The sequence below is a fragment of the Limulus polyphemus genome, unplaced genomic scaffold (assembly GCF_000517525.1).
Source record: "Limulus polyphemus unplaced genomic scaffold, Limulus_polyphemus-2.1.2 Scaffold510, whole genome shotgun sequence".
Lineage (NCBI taxonomy): Eukaryota > Metazoa > Arthropoda > Merostomata > Xiphosura > Limulidae > Limulus > Limulus polyphemus.
In genome coordinates, this window is record NW_013666120.1 from 388,358 (window position 1) to 396,862 (window position 8,505).

Genomic DNA, 8,505 nt, shown 5'->3' on the forward strand with positions numbered 1-8,505 from the left:
AAGGGTAGGCTGGTATAGATACCTGAATGAGTAATAAAACTGAATCGAGTATACCCACGCTCCATGCTTGGTGTTGCTGGTGCACAAAAATGTAGCTAATAAAAGGAAAAAAAAGTCTCCTAGATTGATTTACTCTAACCCTGCCTAAAAGAATTTCAAGTGCACAGTTATTGAGGATTTCCTCTTGTTTCATATACATAAGTGCTAATTGAGTAAGCCATTGTTACTCATATATAAGTTATAAATATTTTTAGGGAACTTGCCCCCTTTTAAAAGAGCAGCTTTTATTATATATATATTAAACACACAAATAATTTATGTAAGGAAATTTATCTTTGTCACAGTGTTGTTAAATGTTCTCAGCAAGTAGAACAATGATTAGATTTTCTTCTAAGTTTTTTTTTCAAAAAAAGCATATCTGTATCCATATTCTCTGGTGACAGCAGATCTTCCTGATCTATTGACAGTTCTGCCAACATTCTGTTCAAATATAGTTGTTGGGATGAGACTCAATAATAAAACACCACATCATTTCATAAAGATCTGCAATAAAAAATGTAAGTTATGTATTGTTTGTCACTCACAAATGAATATTGAAGATATGCTATAAACATATTTTTTTAATAAGAAAATATAATGTGTATATTCGTCAATTTGATGCAAAATTAATTTTTTAAATTTTAATTTCGGCAGTAAATTGATTGTGCATCAACTTTCTCTGATTTTTTTTCCTTTTTATAAATTCACATTTATTTTGTAATCAAGTGTAAACTTAAAAATAAGTTAATGCATTAAAAAAACTGAATTAGCATTCAGAATCACATAAGAAATTATTATCCTGAAAATCTGTGCTCCTACGGTCCACATGATTAGTCAGATAATAATACCTTTATTCACCTAGAAGTCTATCAATAGCATGAAAACAGTTTCTTTTATTGTTGCTTTGATAATGACACCTATGTCATTAACCATTGAAATTGTGATCTCTTCTGCTATAGGGATAAATTCTGGCTGAGATGGAATGTTGTCATCAATCTACATCTGATCTTGACCTATTGAAAACATTGTTTAAAGAATTCATACAATAAAATTTGGTCATCTCTTGATACACTATCAACCCATAAATACCAAACTGCATGCATATATGATTTTGTCCTTAAATATAAAACAAACATGTAAATGTTTGTTGTAATTATAAAGATGATAATGTCAAAAGTTACTATAGTCTCAGAAGTCATTATTTTTGCCCTGAATAATGGAAATTTTTTTCATGATTTTAAGATGGTCTCTTTTTTGTGTGCAAGACTGTAGCAATTACTACATATTTAACTTAATATAGTGAATTAAAAAATAGCTGTTGCATCTGTGAGTCTTCATTGTAAATCTTAATGTTGAATTTTACTTTAATGAAATATTATTCAATCAGTTTGTGGGCATTTCAAACTATATTGCTGGGCCTAAAGGTTTTAAACACTAACTTACCATCACTCATAGAAAATGTATTGGTAGACACTTGAATCAACTTTTGTTTTGCCCATATGGTACACTTACAGTATTATTTGATCTAAAATGATATAAATATAATAATGTGTCTATTCAGACTTTTAAATATTCATAAGTGTACTCATATACACTATTAATAAACTGTCTGATCAAATCACATGTGACAATTTTATGTTGTTAAATGTTTGGTGAAAATTAAACATGAAATATCTGTAGATCTATTGAGTATTATGATATAATATTTTAAACTTCAAATGTTATTTGTTGCATTGGCAAACTAAAAGGATTGTGAAAAAAATACATGCAGTGTAAACAAATATTTTATCACATTTCTGTAAGGGCTAAGATATTTTTATTATTTTGTATGTTATTGTTAAGACTATTTAAGGCTTAGCTGATATAGGTTGTTTTAAGCTATAATATGAATAGGCACTAAAATATTTGGGTTGAGTTGATTGTCACACTTAAATATATTATTGGTTATACTAGAAAAATACTTACATATTTCTTTATTTGTAGATTCTTGAAGATTCTCTAGTTATTTTGTTGTTTACCATCTTAGATTATTTTACATGCACCTCCAAACTGAATACTTGGTACTGATATAATGCTTATAAGATACTTGAAAATTTCACTTGTGAAATGGAGTTATTGCTACTTGACAAAATGTGTAGCAAAGTTAACAGAATTTCCCAGTTTACTCTCACTCACTATCTCTAACTCCATTACTTTAGTAGGATTTATTTGTTTAAATAACTGCTTTAATTTAAAATAACATTTAAATGTTTGGCAGTAACAGACAATGCAATAAAATCTTGTTAATATGAGTTGATGCAAACCAAACCAGTCCATGTGATCTGTTATGTAAAGCAGTCATTTTTCTTTTTGAAAGGACTGTTTCTGGGACACTATCAAGGTGGATTAGTACTGAAAATTTGTCATTTAAAAACCATGTCCAATAAGGAACTAAACTGACAAGGGAGTTATCATTTAACCATGCCTTAGAAGCATTGAAAGTTTCTCAATATTAAATATTCACATCTTTTGGATATAAAATATTAAAATTTAAATTACTAAATCAAAAACATTATGTAAGGAATTGTGATTCCAGATTAAAGCAGTTTTTTTTTCAGTTTTAATAAGATAGGTGTAACAATGAGAAGTGTTCAGAATAAAATTATTTAGTTGTTACAGAACATTTGTTAATATAATTAATTTTGCATAGAAATTTTTATACAATAAACAAAATACATACTTTCTGCAATATTTAACTGGACATGTTGACATAAAACCTAAGGACAACAATGAATGTGCTTGTTCATCTAGACTGTTCCATCCAGTAAACTAAACCTTCTCTTGAGCATTCTCTTAAACTTCCTTAAAGTTACTCTATCCACAACATCTGAAGGCAACACATTTCAAAGGCCAACAGTCCTGTTAGAAAAATGAAACTTTCTTAACTGAAGATATCTTCTACCCTGCTAAAACTTATATTTGTGTCCTCTAATTCTATCATTCTCATATTAGGTCCAAAATAAAATGATGCACCAACACTATCAGTTTCCTTGACAATCTTAAACATTTCTAGCTTTTCTTTTTTATAGATAAAACAGTTTCAGAGATCTTAACTTGTCCTCATATGACAATCATTCGATCCCAGGTATCTTCCTAGTATCCTCTGTCTGAACCCTTTCCACTAATTCAGTATCCTTCATAAGGTAAGAAGCCCAAGACTAAACATAATGCATGTGACCTATCCATTGACCTATACAATGAACTTATAACCTCATTATACTTGTATTCAGTATATCTAGATACAACCTAAAATCCTATTTGTCCTACCACTAGTAACAACATACTGTTTGATGGCTTAAGAGACTAATCAACCAGAATACCAAGATTTTTCTTCTTCCATAACACTTCCAACAGGTACCTAAATACTGACACTTGGGCCTAAAGTTTAAATTCTATTCATATACGAAGTACGAGTTTACCTGCTATATAATTTTCAGCAATTAGTCTTAATAGTCACTGCCACAACTTCATTCATTTTCGATGTTCTACAGGTAACACATTACGCGAAAGAAAACAATTACGGGTTTCAGTTGACGTACAAATGCGATTTAAACACATACATACAAGAAATTTACAAAACGAAAACACAACTACAGTTAATTTTAACGCTTCTTGATACCAACATTTTAAAAATTCACCATTTTATAACTATTAAACGTTACGAACTATATCAAAAATTGACAATTTGGTCTCTGTAAGCAAAGAACGAGTTTACCTGCTAGGGGAATAAAATATTAAACCATTTCCGTTATTAGTGGTAATGGACCCACACTTTGTTAATACTTTAGGAGAAGAGTAAAAAAAAGTTGATATCATTACGGAAGAAAAATAAGTGAAATGACGACAAACGAAAACAGTTAATTTCACATTTTTTGATACCACAATCTTAAAAATTCACTATTTTTATCAAGAAAATATCAAGATTATAGTGAAAGATGGTGATTATCCAAAAAGACAAGATGTTTATACAAACTATATAGTGTAAGATATATTTTGTGTATAGTCATTCCATGTCTTTACACTTCTTTACTTTAAATCTAAATACAACTGCCACATATTTTGTTTAGTTGGGTTTTGTTTCATTTATGTCAAACTAAATCATACAACAGCAGTATTATTTAAAACATATACTTTCTCATATTTATAGTACTCTACTTATTATTGCTGCATACATGAAGCACATCTTTGGGCCTTGAGTTATATGGCACAGCATACGCTTCATGTGATCGAGGATTGTTTGTTTTGTTTTTGAATTTCGCGCAAAGCTAAACGAGGGCTATCTGCGCTAGCCGTCCCTAATTTATCAGTGTAAGACTAGAGGGAAGGCAGCTAGTCATCACCAACTCTTGGGCTACTCTTTTACCAACGAATAGTGGGTTTGACCGTCAGATTATAACGCCCCCACGGCTGAAAGGGCGAGCATGTTTGGTACGACGGGGATTCGAACCCGCAGATTGCGAATCGAGCTCCTTAACCACGTGACCATGCCAGCCCCGTTTAGATCCATTCGTTTTACACTTTTTTATTTCTAAACAATGTTTTAGTAGCCAAATAATTTTATTATGTACGCCTTTTACAAGTTGGCAAAGAATGATTACAATTATATTATATTACGATTACAATTAATGTCTTATATGTCATAAGACACTTGGCTTGCCATGCCTTTTTTCACAAGTACCTGTCTTGGTAAACATGTATTATTCCCATGGTTTTCAATTTAATTTCCACGAGAGTTCAAAGTAGCATCAATCATGAACTTGTCAAGTGTTCCAATCGTTAAAGCGTTGTACTCTGTCGGCTATGTGTAGGAAACGTGAAATAGTTACGAATGTAGTATTAACCTCACAGTTATTTGTGATAAGAGCTTTCATTTTAATATTCGTCAGAAGCCAGTTCTATACTTATTTCAAAGTGCTTAACCCCTTTCAACACGGGCTCGGTCCATGGGATTGACCTCGTAACCATTGTGTGCTAGTTATAGTTTTCATGCTATAACTTTTAAATTAGTAAGTGTATGTTAACGAAATTTGGCACATTATCAGTTAACATGATTTCATACGCAAAATACTAATTCTTAAGGTTTGTTAAGTAAAATTTCTCATACCTTTTTCTTTTCGGATTACCTATCCAACATGCAAAGTAATTTTCATTTCAAGAATAAAAATATTTTCATGCATCAGAAAATTTCACATGTGAAATTTTTATAATGTCCAAATAGTTATAAAACGTTTCTTAAGGAAAACTTTATATTTTCACTAATGAATACCTATGGGTTCGATAGATTTGACTGATCTCACAACCACCATAAAAAATTAGGAAACAAATATAAATTATACTTCTTTCGTGCCCCCTGTGGTCTGTGGACTTAAAATGAGCACCTACGCGCGCATGTACGAAAACGAACACGTGCGCGCGCATGTACGAAAATGGGCACGTGCGCGCGCATGTACCAAATTACGTAAGTGCGCGCATGTACGAAAATGGACACGTGCTCTCGCATGTACGAAAATACGCACCTGCGCGCGCATGTACCAAATTACGCACCTGCGCGTGCATGTACGAAAATAGGCACCTGTGCGCGCATGTACGAAAATAGGCACCTATGCGCGCATGTACGAACATGGGCGCTCAGTCGATGTTACTTGCCACTGAGGTGCCATTGGAGCTGCCATCATTGCTACCACAACTACCACAGTGATGCAGATGAGTTAGCTTCACTACGTCCACTACCACTGAGGATCAACCACTATTCAAACGATTGAGACAAGGCAAGGGGCAAGCACCAAACAAGTCCCATGACCAGGCCCAGAGAGAATAGAGGTTCAAGGTATTAATAAACAGTACCATGCTAGAACAGACCTCATGTAAAAGTGTCACTTCCAGGTAATGCGTGCCATGTGTACTGGAGCTTGGGACCTCTATAACTGAGAGGATGACAAGTTGCACTCATTAAGGTTCAAAAAGGACTTTTGCGGGCTACGTTGGTAGATACCAAAGGGGTTCTTACCAAAGCTCAGGGTATGTTGTAGGATCATGCTGAGAATAAGCCAATGTCCACCCTATAAACTTTTAACAAAAATTTTAATTTATTTGTAAGAAACCCAATCTGATTTAAATGAATAAAACATTTACTTATAAAAAAAGAAACTGTGACCCCAAAATAAGAGCAATTACTGAGTACAAATGAATCTAGATGCACAATTTTTAACAATAGTAAGATTGTAAAGGACAACATCAACTATATTGAGGTCTTACCCAAAACATCGCCTTTGTTAACTGATCGACAGACTGGTACTAAGCAAATAATCCATTCAAAAGCAGGGTGGAGGGCGGGAAGTAGATAACAATAAAAATCTATCAAACATAGTTGATATTGTATTCATTAATTTTTTTTGTAGGAAAACTCTTATAAGGTAAATAAAGAATTGGGCAATCAAGGTTATCCTTATTATTGTAATTTATCACATTAATTAATATGAACAGCGATTTTATTAGTTTTTTTCTTGTTTGAAAAACATTTTAAAGTGTGTGGTATCTCTTGGATAACCAGCAGAGAAGTTAGACCCTAACGACAGAAGGTTCTTGGATTCAGGTTTTGATGTGTGTTTCTCGCGAGATGCATTAGTTAAGTAACAGAGAACAAGACAAAACACAAGACAATTAGCAAACGTCTTATAGCACTTTCACAACTTACAATACAAACAAACAACAACACACTACAATGACCAAGTGATCCTGCGTGTGTATTTTAAACTAAAAGGTGTAGGGCTAGAAAATTTGACGATGAAGACTTTAATAAGAACGTGCTCTTACTAGTGCACATTATCCCTTCTTTTAAATTAAACAATAATTTAAAAAGAACATTCAATACTAAATGAAAGTGTCTCCAAGTTAAACATAAAATGCTGAAGTTAATTCTTGCTTTGTGTAATTCAAGTTCCCACTTTAATTTCATTGAGGTGTCAAGCAACTTCACTTTAAAAAGCCATGAAGCAAACTGTATACCATTTGCTTTTGGCGAATGTCAGGAACTTAATTAAAATCTATAACACCATTGACAGCCTCATGGCGCTCGCTCTAAATTAAAGCTAGCGCAAACAAAGCTAAAACTGTTCACAGAACATGAATGCCTTGCACTACGCGAGAACTTTGTGTGTTCTTACGATATGATACAAAAGACTAACCTATAATGCAGAAATCTAATGCCAGAACGTTAGGAACTCTAGAGTAGAAGTTTAAAGAAACTAAATATACAATTCCGAGCTCCCTAGCGCAAACACACCCAATTAATCACAACCTAGCCCTTATTATGTGCTAGTTACTTCATTTGACAAGTGCGAACTAATGGCAGGATTGCCTGTATCTATTACCTGATTTGCCGACAAGAATTGTTCATGTCGCTAGTTGGTTGTTTAAGAGAATTAAACAAATAAGTTTTGGCCTTTGCTTTCAACCGTGCATGCTATTTACAGAAAGTTAAAGTTACTAATTTACAGGAGCACTCCTGCGTCCGAAAAGGTAACTATGAAAACAGCATAGTACGCCCCCATACTACAAATGTTTAAGAGAAAGAGAGTAAATCAGTTAAGTTTATTTTCATTTGTACATGAATAAAATAAGTTTCGTAGTTAAACCTTATTATAAAGTAATCCAAGAAATATTTTTAATATGATTTTTAGTATTGTTTTGTCTTACCATTGTATGTCAGCTGTATCAATCAAAAGCAGCATTAAATTGACCACTCGTGATGTTTTGGGTTCAATTATTTTTGAAATAGTAATTTGCTATATAATATATGTAAATATTACATAAAGAAACTTAGGAAAGAAAACTGAATAACAATGGTAAAATACATTTGTGGTTTTACAATGATAGTGATAAATTTCTAAATGTTTTTGAAAGGAAGTTCGATGAAAAACAATATACCCAATCTTAAGAAGAGAAACATCGTGATTTTAGGTTTCTGCATTATTGGTATATTTTTAGAACATCCCAATTTTGATGCATCGTTAAGATTTTCTGAGAGAATAGAAAACTTAATGTTTAATTAACAATTAATTTTTTAAGTGAAAGCTTCATTAACTTGAAAGGGAAGGGAAAGAAAGAAAGGATCTCGGAAACTACCGCACCGATTATCATGGGCCCGGCATGGCCAGGTGGTTAGGGCGCTCCACTCGCAATCTGAGGGTCGCGGGTTCGAATCCCCGGCACACCGAACATGCTCGCCCTTTCAGCCGTGGGGGCGATATAATGTGACGGTCAATCCCACTATTCGTTGGTAAAAGAGTAGCCCAAGAGTTGGCGGTGATGACTAGCTGCCTTCCCTCTAGTCTCACACTGCTAAATTAGGGACGGCTAGCGCAGATAGCCCTCGTGTAGCTTTGCGCGAAATTCAAAAACAAACAAACTAATCATCACTAGTCATAA